The sequence below is a fragment of the Ursus americanus genome, chromosome 10 (genome assembly GCF_024610735.1).
Source record: "Ursus americanus isolate L20-20 chromosome 10, mUrsAme1.1.p, whole genome shotgun sequence".
NCBI classification, from domain to species: domain Eukaryota; kingdom Metazoa; phylum Chordata; class Mammalia; order Carnivora; family Ursidae; genus Ursus; species Ursus americanus.
This window is the reverse complement of record NC_142136.1, coordinates 42,819,232-42,834,814: the sequence shown is the minus strand read 5'-3', so window position 1 is coordinate 42,834,814 and position 15,583 is coordinate 42,819,232. Positions and strand designations below refer to the sequence as shown.

Genomic DNA, 15,583 nt, shown 5'->3' with positions numbered 1-15,583 from the left:
TTTAAGTGTTAACTAGGCACAAAAAGTTATAAACTTTTAATTCTGAATTACGATATAAGGATTTTGAAAGACAGAATTTGAGAATCTGTTCTAGGACTTTTAAGCCTCCTCATCCATTTCTAAGATCTAAGAGTACTGAGAAAGTGGGGAAGAGGGGATTTTACGAGCAGATGTCCTTAGAGAAAGCTCAGAGTCCTCTCCTACCTCTAATGTTGCTGATGGGGGTAGGGTGGGGAGTTTCTTGTACTCTTTCGTCAGGTCTGATGAGGGCTTCCCATGGCTCCATTCTGTAATTATGAATTACGTTCTCAGCTGGTGAGTGATAGTAAAAACAAATGCCTGAAGAGGCTCAAGCAAGCTGTTGTGCTGAGATCTGTCCCCTGTCCAGAAAATTTAGAGGGTGGGAGGGTGAAGTCTAGCTGCCCTGTTGGGAGCAAGGCCAGTAGAGTGATATCATATATAGGATTGGCTAGCTCTCCCAAGGGATGCAGGAGAAGTTATTGAGGACCGATGTGGCAAGATGAAAAAGGCTGAGTTGGAGAGAAGGATATTCATTAGGTCCAGTAAACTGCATGAAGTGAGGTGTAAAGTACCAGATACCTAGAGGCTGGGAGAGTTTAGAGTGGGCAAGTGAGAACTTTTCTATGCCCTTAACTCACTTCCTTCCTTAGACCTTCAGAGCCTTTATTAGAAGCAACAGTAACTATTAGAAAAAGAGGAAAAATTGAACAAAACCAAGATGAATGGCAGCAAACAGAACAGATTAGACAATGTTAAAGTAATTATTTGCAAAATCATATAGTAGAAAGAGTAGTAAGAATCTGGAGAAACTTCAGAGATAAGAAGAGAAAGGTCAGTGTGAAGGAAGAAAGAGGAGGAAAAAGAGCTAATATTTATTAAAACCTGAATATATTACACATACCAAATATTGTTGTACCCATATTCTTTCATTTAATTGTTGGCTTTACTACCCCCATTATTACAGATAGCAAACCGAGGCTTACAGACTTTGGAAACAGTAGAAACTTGACCAAGGCTAACTACAGCAATTTATTATGAATCACCTAAGGATGTACATGGTAGAAAAGAAAAGAAATTATACAAGAGATTGAGGAAGGGAATTTATAAATATACCCCAAGGAAGTTTCAAAAGTGGACTGGAGGGAGCTGTTCTGTTTTTGTTTTTATTCTTAATTTATTAGAAGTATAGAATTGAGTTAACTATTCCTCAGTCATGACACTCTAGGATCTCCTTTCTCACTTCTCCATTTGTAATCTATTTTATGTTTTGTCTTTGGCTCTCATGCCCACTATCCTTCACACCTCCCTTCCCATAGGCATCACTGTTAGGCTTTCAGTTAGTCTTTCTAACGCCCCATTCACACAATCATTTGCTTTGGTGCCTATCTGTGCAAATTTTATAGTATTAACTGTGTTTTAAAAATAAGTTAATGGCATTGTGCTATAAATGTCATTCTGTTTCTAGCTGTTTTTAATCAAGACTAATTTTGGAGCTCTATCTACACTGCTCTAGAAATATCTCATTCAGTCCTTCTGACTGCTGCATAGTAGTTTAAACCTCCACCAGATTTTTGTCTCCATTTGACAAGTGATGGTTATCTAGCCTACTTTACTTCCATGAACCCATTCTTTGGTGGTCCTTGAATATGTTTTCTCATGTATCTGTGAATCTATATCCAATACTGGAATTGATCATTGGTGATGGGTCATAGGCCACACTGTATACACATACTGAAATTTTGGTAAATACTTTCAGACTTCTCCCTATAATGGCTGTAATAGTTTATCATCTCACTCCTAGATCATGAGAGGTCCACTTTCCCTATATCCTTACATGTTCTTGATGCTACCTGAATTTCTTTTTTTTTTTTTTTCAATCTGAGGGATGTAAAGTACTGTGTTGTTTTAATTGTCATTCCTTAATTACTAGTAAGATTGAACATTTATTGTTATATTGTTATTTGCTTTTATGATATTTACCTAATTATATTTTTTATTCATTTTTTCTGAGTTGCTTGTCTTTTTCTTATTTTCAGAAATTCCTTCTGGTTTCAGCTCTTAATCAGAAGATATAAAATTTATGATGAGTTTCCAAATGTCTCCTCCAGATAACTTCAAATGACATGAATTGCTGCCTAATTTATTTTGTTCTAATATAATATTATTGAACATTTCATTTTTCCATGTATTTTCTAGTTTCCCTTTGGCTCGTACTACTCTGTAATGGAGCTTACCTTGTCTTGATTAATTTTTCTCAGATGTGCCATGAGACATAGTTTTGGGTGGGTACACTCTAAACTTAGCACTGAGAATCCAACCTCTGAGTTTCCATATTTTTGAAATAGCCCTCTCCAGGTTCAAAAACACAAAAAGAAAAGAGAAAAAGGAGGCTTTACTTTGCCCCATGTTTTTGTTTTATTTTACTTTCCCCAATATCCTGTTAGAACAAAGTCACCTTATGGTCCTATCATGCAAATTCCAATCCTCTATTCTGTCTCTTGCTAATTAATGCACTTTAACTAGAGTCTCCCAAGGCCATTTTTAGTTTATTTTCCTAAACATAGTAGGATCTACCTCCATCTGGCATTGCTGCCACCCGTGAAGTATATGGTCTCCTGGCTCCCTGTTGGTAATCAGAAGCCACTGTATTTCCAGTCTGGCTACTTCAAAGGCATGCATTTTACAACTGGGGTTCCAGGGCACCTCTGTCGAGGCCTTGATGTGTGTGGTTTGCTCTCTTCTTCCATAGATGATTTAGAAAAACTCAATATAGAGATTCCAGTTCTTGGGATGGTTCAGCAGAATGAACAATTAAGTTCAGAATTTCGTTTTTTTATTTAGAATTTGCTTCTAGTAAATTTGAAGATGTCGTCTTTTCATGATACAGCTTACTTTGTTTGGGATTTTATATCCTGTATTTTACATCTTAATGCCCCATAAAATATCTGTAATGCATTGAATTCTTGAAAATAGAAATCACCTTTTAATGACTCTCATATATTAGTGTAAGGCATATGAAGTTGCTCTCATATATTGTATCACCTCATATATCACACAAACCATGTGATATTGCTGCTTTGAGGTCAAACATGTTCAAATATTAGCAATTCCATTCCACATGGTTCCACCTAATATATAAAAGTAAATGCATTATATTTGAGTATATGTGGGTTAGAGGACTTGAATGGCTTACTTACCTGTGTCCAGTTAGTAAATAGTGAGCAAGCACTTGCTTGATACCGGTTTCCTGACTCAAGCGTGGAACAGGAGCACCTCAGCACAACTAGAGTTAGAATTAATTAGTAGAATTATTAAGACAGCCTCAACTTCATTTATAACTACAAGCATGGGATGTTGAGGTGCTTAGCTGGTCATAATTATTAATTTATGCTATTTTAAGATAAGTAATGTATGATATGTTGAAAGAGAGAAACTTCCTGCTGTTTCGGCATAGGAGAAAACACAATTAACTCTTTAATGTAGAATTTATATTTAAATTATACTCTTCTTTTGAAGAACCTTTTCCAATAAAGATAACTGAGTTTTAATTACTATTTGTAAAACGTCCATATCAATGTCTGGCATTCCAGATATAAGACGGCACAATTGGAGGATTAATTCTGAGTTAATGAGCTCATTTTCTTCTCCTAACTTGCAGAAAAGAGCAATAAATAACATCTCTATAATGGAAATTGGGAAACTGTGTTGCCCATAGAATTTGAGAATTGCAAGGGAGCTTCAAAGACTATCTAGGTCAGTTTTACCATTTCTCAGATGAGAAAACCGAGGTTTAGTTAGCTGTCAAGGCTGGCACAGTGGGAGCAGTTCAGGGACAGCTAGCTAGAACACCCAATTTCCCCATGTTCTTGTTCTGAATGAGAATAAATTCCCCATTACATACTGCATTCTTTAAACGGTTAATCCTTGAATGAGAAGCATGGGCTGGAAGTGGGCATCCTCCAGACCCCTTATTTCAGGCCTTCATTATTTTCCTCCTCATTGCTTGCAACAAGAGCTTTCTATCCATTACCCTTTCTTCCAGTCTTGGCCTGCTGCAACCCATTTTCCACATTACCAAAAGAATGATCTTATTAAGATGTGTATTTCATATACCATTTCCCTGTTTAAACATGTCTAGTAGATTTTAGGAGAAAACACAGATTCCTTAGTGTGACACCAGATTTTTTCTGAACTGATTTTTGCCTGCCACCGTTGTTTCATTACTGCTTGGTAATTTCCCCTCAGATACGGTACAGACCCAAGTACTGATAGTTCACAAATGTACCAATCTCTTATGTATCTCTGGGCCTTTGCAAAGGCTATCTCCCCTGTCTGATGCACTGCCCCTACCTCATTTTCATCAACACCACCCTTCCACCCTCCCCCGGGCCACTTTCTTGGCCTGGACAAGTCTTAGCTGAACTTCAACACTCAGGCACAAAGCTACGTCTTTCAATGCCTTCCCTGAGTTGTCCTCCATTTTCCTAATTGCTTCCCAAACACCCTGGGCTTATTGTGATCCCAGGAGTTGTGATATGTATTATAATTCCGTATCTTTGGATTCCATCTCCTTTGGATCTTGACAGTGTCTTTCACAACTGATTTGGGTGGCCCATACGATGTTTTGTAGGCCCTCACAGTACCACTTGCCATCAAGCATATCACACTTAAACTTCAGGCCACCTCATTTGCATACGCTCTAGGGAGAAGCCTGGACATATGGCCATATGCTTGAAAGCTATTTTTGTCTTCTTTAAAGGAATCTCTCCCCCCACCAGTTTTATATGCTTCAGGGACCATAAAACCTGAGACATCTTAGTAAGATACTCAATAGGTGTCTGTAGAATGAATGATTAAATATACTTCATTTTTGTTGTTATCAAATAGCTTTGCTATTACTAATAATATGCTTATCTATGAAGTCTCCCCTATTGTATTTATTACCAATTCACTTTTGTGCAATGCCATGGAAAAAGTCAAACATATCTGCTATTTTTTTTAAGATTTTATTTATTTATTTGAGAGATACAGAGCAAGAGAGAGCATGAGTGGAGGTGGGGAGAGGGAGAAGCAGGCTCTCCGCTGAGCAGGGAGCCCAATGCAGGGCTCGAGTCCAGGACCCTAGGTCATGACCTGAACTAAAGGCAGACACTTAACTGATTGAGCCACCCAGGCAGCCCAGCAGATCTACTGTTATTTGGAAACCTGTAACTCCCACCACCCTTCATCCATTTGTCCATCTCCCCCACTCTTCTCTTTGGCTATCATCAGTTTGTTCTTTGTGTTTACAAGTCTGATTCTTCTTTTTGTTTGTTTATTCATTTGTTCTGTTTTTCAGATTCTACATATGAGTGAAATCATATGGTATTTGTCTTTCTCAGTCTGACTTATTTTGCTTGGCATAATACCCTCTAGGTTCATCCATGTTGTCACAAATGATGCAGTCTCATCATTTTTTGTGGCTACATAGTATTTCATCACACACACGCACGCACGCACGCACACACACACACTGCATCTTCCTTATCCATTCATCTATCAATGAACATTTAGGTTGCTTCTATATCTTGCTATTGTAAATAATGCTGCAATAAATACAGAGGTTCATATATCTTTTCAAATTAGTGTTTTCATTTTCTTTCAGTAAATACCCAGTAGTGGAATTCTTAGAATATATGGTATTTCTATTTTTAATATTTGGAGGAACTTCCATAGTGTTTTCCACAGCAGCTACCAATTTACATTCCCACCAGCAGTGCGCACGGGTTCCTCTTTCTCCACAACCTCACCAATACTTGTTATTTCTTGTATTTTTTATTTTAGCCATTCTGGCAGGTGTGAGGTGATATTTCCTTGAGGTTTTGATTTGCATTTCCCTGATGATGAATAATGTTGACATCTTTTCATGTGTCTGTTGACCATCTCTGTGTCTTCTTTAGAAAAATGTCTTTTTAAGTTGTCTGTCCATTTTTTAATTGGATTGTTTGTTTCTTTGGTGTTGAGTTGTGTAAGTTCTTTTTATTTTGGATATTAACTCCTCATAACATACATCATTTGGAAATATCTTCTCCTATTCAGTAGGTTGTCTTTTTGTTTGTTGATGGCTTCCTTTGCCATACAGAAGCTTTTTATTTTGGTGTAACCCCAAGAGTTTAATTTTGCTTTTGTTTCCCTTGCTTGAGGAAACATATCAAGAAAAATGTTTCTATGGCCAATGTCAAGGAAATTACCACTTATGTTCTTTTCTGGGACTTTTATGGTTCAAGCCCCACATTGAAGTCTTTAATCCATTTTGAGTTTACTTTTGTGTATGGTGTTAAAAAGTGTTTCTAGTTTCCAGTGTTTTCCAGTTTCATTCTTTTGCATGTAGCTGCCTAGTTTCCCCAGCATCATTAATTGAAGAAACTGTCTTTTCCCCATTGTAAATTCTTGCCTCCTTTGTCATAGATTAATTGACTATACAAGCATGGGTTTATTTCTGGACTCTCTGTTCTGTTGGTCTATATGTCTGTTTTTGTGCCAGTACCATCCTGTGTTGATCACTACAGTTTTGTAGTATATCTTGATATCTGGAATTATGATACCTCCAGCTTTGTTCTTCCTTCTTAGGATTGCTTTGGCTGTTCAGAATCTTTTGTGGTTCCATACTAATTTTAGTATTACTTGATCTAGCTTTGTGAAAAATGCTGTTGCTGTTTTTTTATAGGGATTGCTCTGAATCTGTAGATTGCTTTGGGTAGTATGGACATTTTAAAAATATCAGTTCTTCCAATTCATGAGCATGGAATCATTTTCTATTTGTTTGTGTTGTCTTCAGTTTCTTTCATCAGCATTTTGTAGTTTTCAGAGTACAGTTCTTTCATCTCCTTAGTAAAGTTTATTCCTAGGTATTTTATTCCTTTTGGTGCAATAGTAAATGGAATTGTTTTCTTACTTTCTCTTTATGCTACTTTATTATTAGTGTATAGAAATGCTTCCAATTTCTGGGTATTAATTTGAATCCTACAATTTTATTGAATTCATTTATTACTTCTAGTATTTTTTTAGGGTTTTCTACGTATAGTATCATGTCATCTACAAGTAGTGATAATTTAACTTCTTCCTTACAAATAAATATGGATGCCTCTTATTTTTCTTGTCTGATTGCTATGGCAAGGACTTCCAGTGCTATGTTGAATAAAAATAGCAAGAGTGGGCATCCTTGTCTTGTTCCTGATCTAAGAGGAAAAGTTCTATTTTTTTTTTTTTTTTTTACCGTTGAGTATAATGTTAGCTGTGGGTCTTTCATATATGGCCTTTATTATGTTGAGGTATGTTTCCTCTAAACCTACTTTGTTGAGAGTTTTTATCATGAATGGATGTTGAATTTTGTCAAATGTATTTTCTGTATTTATTGAGATGATCATGTGATTTTTATTCTTTGTTTCATTGCTGTGGTTTATCACATTGATTAATTTGTGAAAATGGAATCATCCTTGTATCCCTGGAATAAATCCCACTTAATCATGGTGAATGATTATTTAATGTAGTGTTAACTGCAGTTTGCTAATATTTCATTGAGTATTTTTGTATCTGTGTTCATCAGGAATATTGGCAGTAGTTTTCTTTTTCTGTGCTGTCTTTGTCTGGTTTGGTATGAGGGTAATGCTAACCTCACAAAATATATTTGGAAACTCTCCTTCCTCTTTTGTTTTTTGTAATTGTTTGAGGAGAATAGGTATTGACTCTTCTTTAAATGTTTGGTAGAATTCACCTATAAATCCATCTGGTCGTGGACTTTTATTTTTTGGTAGTTTTTTGAATACCAGTTCAATTTTGTTACTAGTAATTGGTCTGTTCAGATTTTCTATTTTTTCCTGAAATATTCTATTTCTTTTGTTTCTTTCAGTTTCGGAAGATTGTATATTTCTAGAAATTTATCCATTTCTTCTAGGTTAATTTGTTGGCATATAATTTTTTGTAGTATTCTCTAGTAATCCTTTGTATTTCTGTGGTGTCAGTTGTTACTTCTCTTTCATTTCTGATTTTATTTGAGTCCTTTCTCTTTTTTTCTTGAAGAGTCATTGATCTTTTATATTGTTTTGTTTGTTTGTTTTAATCTCTATGTCATTTATTTCTTCTCTGATCTTTATTATTTCCTTTCTTCTCACTTTGGGCTTTGCTTGTTCATCTTTTTCTAGTTCCTTTAGGTGTAAGGTTAGATTGTTATTTGAGCCTTTTCTTGTTTCTGAGGTAGGCCTGTGTCACTATGTATTTCCCCCTTAGAACTGCTTTCATATGTCCCAAATATTTTGGACTATTGAATTTTCATTTTCATTTTTCTCTGTGTATTTTTTAAGTTTCTTCTTTGATTTCTTCATTGCCCCATTGGTTGTTTAGTAGCAAGTTGTTTAGCCTCCACATGTTGCTGTTTTTTTCTAGTTATTTTTTCTTGTGATTGACTTCTAGTTTTATACCATTGTGGTCGGAAAAGATGCAGGTATGATTTTAGTACTCTTAAATTCAAGAAACTGGTTTTGTGGCCTAACATCTGATATATCCAGGAGAATATTCCATGTGCACTTGAAAAGAATGTGTATTCTGTTGGTTTTCAGTGGAATGTTCTGTATATATGTTATGTCCATCTGGTCTAATGTATCATTCAAAGACACAGTTTCTTTATTCATTTGCTGCTTGGAAAATCTATTTATTGTTGTAAATGGGGTGTTAAAGTCCCCTACTATTCTTGTATTAACATAATTTGTCTCTTTAAATTTATTAATATTTGCTTTCTGTATTTAGGTGCACTCTAGTTGGGTACACAAATATTTACAATTGCTATATCCTCTTGTGGATTGATCCCTTTGTCATTATGTAATGCCCTTCTTTGTTTCTTGTTACAGTCTTTGTTTTAAAGTCTGTTTTATCTGATATAAGATTGCTACCCCAGCTTTTTTACCCCACTTCTATTTGTATGATAAATGTTTTCCCATCCCTTAAATTCTGGTCGATATGTGTCTTTAGGCCTTAGGTGAGTCTCTTGTAGGGAGCATATTAGATGGGTCTTGTTGTTTTTACCCATTCTGCCATCCTATGTCTTTTGATTGGAGCATTTAGGCCATTTACATTTAAAGTAATTATTGACAAGTATGTACTTATTGCCATTTTGTTAATTGTTTTCTTACTGCTTTTGTAGTTCTCTGTTCCTTTCTTCTCTTGCTCTCTTCATGACTGATGAGCTTCTGTAGTGTTATGTTTGATTTTTTTCTTTTTATTTTTTGTGTATATAATATAGGTTTTGAGTTTGTGATTACCATGAGGTTCATATATAACATCCTAAGCATATGGGAATTTATTTTAAGTTGATGGTCTTTTAAGTTCAAATACATTCTATAAAATGTGTTTTTTTAACTCCCTTGTCCACATTTTATGTATATGCTATTAGATTTTGCATCTTTTTATTCATAATTATTTCATCTTAATTATGACTTTTTCTTTTCCACTTAAACAAGTCCCTTTTTTGGTGTGTATGTACACATGGAGGAGTTGAGTTTAGGGTCTTCCCATTTCACTATCTTGGACTGAAATGCTCTGTACTTTCAACAATATGTTATCTTCATATTTCTTAAATGTGAAGATTTATGCTAATATAATTTGTATATTTTTTGCCTTCTCTGTAAAAGTAAGAGAATGATATTTAGTCTTTTTCATATTGCAGACCAATTATGTTAATAAAACTTTTAATTACAAAAGTAGAATGACTGTGGAGCTCATTACAATTTTGTCTAGAGAATTGTGGTTTGGGGACCCAGCTTAACAAGTAATTGTCACTGAAATGTGGTTTAAAGGCATTTCCCTTGGAGTCATTGTGGCTGAACCCTTAGTGTCATAAGGAATGTAGAGAAGGTAGAGAACTGACTTCCATGCATTTATTTACTCACTTATCATATATCATAAATATCATATTTACTATATATACATATGTATATAAAATCATATAATATGTGTCAATTCCTAGGAACTTGAAGCCTAAAATCAAATAAGGGATAACAATGTTAAGCAAATGGGTTCAGACTGAGATATCAGAAAAAATGGGAGAAAGAAGTACAAATGGAATCGTTAAGGGCATTGAAGGTCATAGTTTGGAGGATGTTTTTATTCAGTTACAGTAGAAAGCCATTGGAGGATTTTAGTCAGAGAACTAATGAGTTGCAATTTATTTTTTTTAAACATAAATTTATCTACTTTAAAAAAATGATTTCATTGTGCACAAGAGTAGAGTATATAAGACCTGTTAATGTGGAACTTATGGTAAGACAATGAGAGACTGGATTAGGGAGGTGGTAATGGAGATAGAGAAAAGAAAATAGATTTGAGATATATTTTAAAGTAGAACTTTGACAGACTTTGGTAATGGATTCTGTATTAGGATTGATGTAAAGGCACAGATCAACAGTGACTTTTTTTTTTTTTTTTCTATACTTGAAGGATGATGATAATGCCATTTGCTGAGATGAGGAAACAATGAATAGGAGAAATATCAAGACTTCTGTGAGAGTAAAGTAGGTAATGTCTTGTACCAAGTCTGACTCAAGCTGGCAGATTTTCAAAATGTTTTATAAAGCGAACAATCATGATAGCTCTTCCAGTTTCCTCTCAATTGAATCTACTTCTCATATACCATATGAAATATCCAGAAGGGTGGCTTTTGATGATGCTGTCTCTACAATTTACTTCATTGTCTTGTTAGATATTAAGTGGTATGCTCTGCTTCCATTTAGCTGCAATATCTGGCCATTCCACAATCTTTGTATTCTCTCACTTTCCATAGTTTAAGTCCAACATTGTGCCTTGCTGATTCCAAGTTGTCTAATTTATGCATGAGATAAGTGAAATTGGATTTCTATAACAGGCAAGGAATACTATTGATATGGAAGCAGGAGATACATGCTAAAGCAATTAGCTGGGTACCAAGGAGAGCCATTATATAAAAAATCCAAGATTTTATCTTTGAGGTATAGCTAGTTCTTCATACCAGATATTAGCACATAGAAAATTTTAAAACTTCTATCCCTCACTGAGTATGGATATTTGTAGTACAACACATTTGTAAATACACTTATAGCTATTTATTTATGTCATTCAGTACAGTGCTACTCTGATGCTCAGATGTCATACAAGTATGAGTCTACATATACTACAGAAAATATTAAAGTATTGCATGTTGTAAAAGTTGTGGTAATGATAAGACACTATGATATGTTAATGATGATGTTGCTGCTGCTGATTTAACAAAAAGTCCAAGTTCCCTGATCATAATTTCCTACTAAAGCTTTAGCACTCTGAAAACCCCCTTTGCTGCCAATAATATTAGTGCTGATGCAAAGACAGGTAAGGAAATGAGAAAGGCAATAGGAAAAAAAAAGAAGAAAGAGAGAAAGGGTTATAAGAGATTAAGTTGATATCTTTTCAATACTGAAATGTGGTGTGATCGATTAGGGTCTTCTAAGAAAGTGTTGGGTTGTCCTCCCATTTCATAGCTTTCTTCTTATCCCTTCAGGAGATTCTGTCTGCATACCTCTCTTGGGTCTTTAAAGCATTCCAACTTATTTATGCAGGATGTTACAAAAGAGACCTAAAGCTGAAAACAGATTGATATTAGAATGCAGATTATTTTAGTATTGCCTGCTATCCTTACCACATTGATTTGATTCTGACCATGAGTATAATTTAAGTAGAAATCCCAGCTTTTGCTCTGTCCTATCAATCTAGCATTCTATTGTCTTCTAGCATTTATTTTGGGTTATATTACTCACACAGCAGGTTAATGGTTTCCTTGGAATGATTCCTGCAATATTTTGGCCCTTGCACTTCTAAGTGTTTAATCTAAAACCAGACAAAGCTGTGCTTCCCAGAGCTTTGAATTCTCTTTTATTTGAATATTAGAGCAGCAAAGATGCAGATAATTAAGCACAGTTAGCCAACTTGCCAATGTTTCTTCCTTTAACTAAACTCACCACAACTTGTTATTTACTCACTTACAACTTTACTGATTTACTTGTTTTTTCATACTTATTTTAGGAAGATTTGAGAAGCTCAGGCATGAAATTGACACATTGAACTAGATTTATACTTTTGATTTTCAACTTATTTTAAATATAAGGAAATAATCATAATTCTATAAATTGTGACATTTTAACTTCCTAAATTCCCCCCCTACTATATAAAGGAAAAGTATACTTTAATAACATACAGCATGTTTAGTGAGGATAGTCCCATTTAGCTCTTTTATCTTTCTCCCCTGATACCTGGTATCCACCATCCTATTTTTCCTTCCCTTTTTCTTAGGCCACTTATCCTAAAGTCAGGCTGTTTCTTACTATAAGGAGTCAGAACTAAAACCAAAGAAACCAGAGTCCATTGCTCTTGCATGAGTAAGAGTACAAATTTTCTGTGCCTTAAAGGTAAACCATCTACTTGTGACTCACTCTTTCTTAGTAATCTACCTTTTAGCAATGTCCTTATCAAATGAAGCAGATAAAATTATGGTAGTGACTGCCAGAATGCTCTGGAGAGAGTAAAAATAGACCATGCTCTTCTCCAAAAGAAAGTAGTTGTGTAATTATAGAATCATGTTCCTATTTGTACAATTTAATTCTAAAGAATATTGCTCAAATATATATTCAAATAGGATGTTTCATCTAATACTATCTTTATATATATTCTAGATATTTTTCATTTCCATTTTTATATACATCAAAATGAAATGGATTATGTTTTTAAAGATCTCTACTGTTATGTAATGTTACTATTTAAATATCACTGAGATCTGTGGTATCTGTATAGAGCTTAAAGGAAGTGATCTACTTTGAGGGGGAAGAACAATTGACTTCAAAAACATCCCAAATCAGTCAAATAATGCAGTGTTTTTGCAGAAAGAAATGAAACAATAAAATGCTACTTTCCTCTTAAAAAAATCTTCCAAGTCTTAACAGTTATCCACTGACATCTCTGCTCAAAAAACAAGAAAGAAGAATGTTTAAAACCGTTCAGCTCCACAATTTGGAGATCCTGTAGGAACACACTCTTGAGCTTCATTTTTTTTTTATATAGTTTATAATTTTGACATTTGAATGCCATTGACTTCCCCTGCTTCTCACTCCTTTACTAGTCAAAGGTTTCTGCAAGGTTCAACTTGGTGTTTAAAAAATTTTTAACCAAACACAGAAGGGGTCAAACAGTTCACTTAGCTCAATAACTACCTGGCATGGCTTACTATTAAAGGAATATACATTATTTATTTTTAATTAAAGAGAAAAAGTCAAAAAAGATTAAAGCAACAGAGAAATGATTTTGTATGTAAGAGAGAAGGCTACTAACAGCATAGGCTGTTATTCAGGAGATGCTAGTGACTAAAGGAAAGATTGTGTGACTCTATTCAGCCACAGCTAACCCTAGAGAGACATGGGCTTGCTGTTAGCCCTGGATGTACAGAAGAGACTAGATGACAGCTTCAGTGTTTTTGTTTTTAACCTGGACGATGCCAGTGATTTTGATAGTCTTAAGACCGACCGTCACTGCACACTCATTCTAGTATTGCCTCCATTTCCTCCTACTTCCTACCACACTAGAGAATTATAAAGTGATGACAGAGGATGAATTTAAATAAACCAGGAATAGGAAAAAAAAGGACCCAAATTCTTCAGAACTTAAAGAAAGAACTGAGAGCCAAAGGGATACTTGTCAGCCACCTCTTCTACCTTATAGGCATTCTGCTATGATTCTTGACCAATTAGTATATGAAAACAAGGTTCCATTTAAGGTCTTGGGTGGATGAGTCTTACTTTGATAGAGGGTGCCACTGTGTTGTTTGCAGGGATAATAGATGTAACATAATTGATTTGAGGTTATATCCAAGAGTGGATTTGCACTCATCATATGCATGTGATGATCACCTCTCATAAGCCTTTCATGGTTATTCTGTAGGTGGTAAAGTTTGGGATCATTGTATGAGGCCCAGAACTGATGGAAAAATTAGCCTTACTCTTTAGCTCAATTTGAAGCTTAAGAATTCATGAGAAATTTGTTATTCTAAGAAGTGCTTTCTGACCCTACCTAGAAATCTTAAGTGGTATCTACATTTAAAATTATGACAATAATGATTATTTTACATTTATACAGTGTCATATAATGTATAATATATGTCTATTTTATCATTTCCTATCTATGTTACCCAAAGATGAATATTTCTTCATGATTTTCCTGTTAACTGTTATAGAGCTGTGAACAGAACCAAGCATTATTTTTCTGACAGGGGAAAGAAGGCATAGAAAAATAATAGTTGACTTGCCTCTGGTTACATAGACCAATAAGTCATTGATTCTGGGTACTGTCCTGATTTCATGACCCTAATGACCTCTCTAATACCTCCAAAGTAGGCAGTTGTCATTTCATTATTCACTGTTTGGTAATCTTCTGACTAATATGTTGATCTGCATGTTTATTCAAATGGTGAGAGAAGATAGTTTCCATTCTTCACTTTTTCCTGATAAGGACGCTTTTCCACCCAGTGCTTTGTACTCTTGATTGAATCCTTACCTTATTTAAAGAATTGGTATCTCTATTGTTTGGAATGGTGGCCATTGGTGGGGTGTTGTGTGGAATTACTGAGTAAAGTCTAGGAATTAGAGTCCTCGTGTGAACATGGTGACAGAGATGAAAGATGAAATTGTTGTAAAAAGAAATAGGAATTTTCTCCCTGTAAATCTCTAAGTATATATTAAAAGATTTCTTAACTATTGATAAGGACTAGCAAAGATCTATAAAGAACTTACCAAACTCAACACCCAAAAAACAAATAATCCAGTCAATAAATGGGCAGAAGATGAACAGACACTTCTCCAAAGAAGACATACAAATGGCTTACAGACACATGAAAAAAATGCTCCATAGCACTTGCCACCAGGGAAATATAAACCAAAACCACAATGAGATACCACCTTACACCAGTTAGATTGGCCAAAATTAAGACAAGGAACAACAAATGTTGGTGAGGATGTGGAGAGAGGGGAACCCTCTTACACTGTTGGTGGGAATGCAAGCTGGTACAGCCACTCTGGAAAACAGTATGGAGGTTCCTCAAGAGGTTAAAAATAGAGCTACCCTTTGACCCAGCAATTGCACTACTGGGTATTTACCCCAAAGATATAAATGTAGTGAAAAGAGGGGGCACATGCACCCCAGTGTTCACAGCAGCAATGTCCATAATAACCAAACTGTGGAAGGAGCCGAGATGTTGTTCAACAGATGAATGAATAAAGAAGATGTAGTTAATATATACAATGTAATATTACACAGCCATCAGAAAGGATGAATACCTACCATTTACATCGACATGGATGGAACTAGAGGGCATTATGCTAAGTGAAATAAGTCAAACAGAGAAAAACAATTATCATATGGTTTCACTCATATAAGGAATAATGCAGAGGACCAAAGGGGAAGGGAGGGAAAACTGAATGGGAAGAAATCAGAGAGGGAGACAAACCATGAGAGACTCTGAACTCCGGGAAACAAATTGAGG

General features: G+C 35.1%; 1 long non-coding RNA gene across 1 annotated transcript in view; it reads left to right on the top strand.

The window, feature by feature from the left end:
* Positions 1-15,583, top strand: part of LOC148109354 (uncharacterized) — a 78,330-nt gene that overhangs the window by 46,657 nt on the left and 16,090 nt on the right. The window contains exon 3 of the long non-coding RNA XR_015725938.1: positions 10,489-10,562. This is a non-coding gene — a long non-coding RNA (uncharacterized LOC148109354). The remainder of the gene's footprint in view (positions 1-10,488; positions 10,563-15,583) is intronic.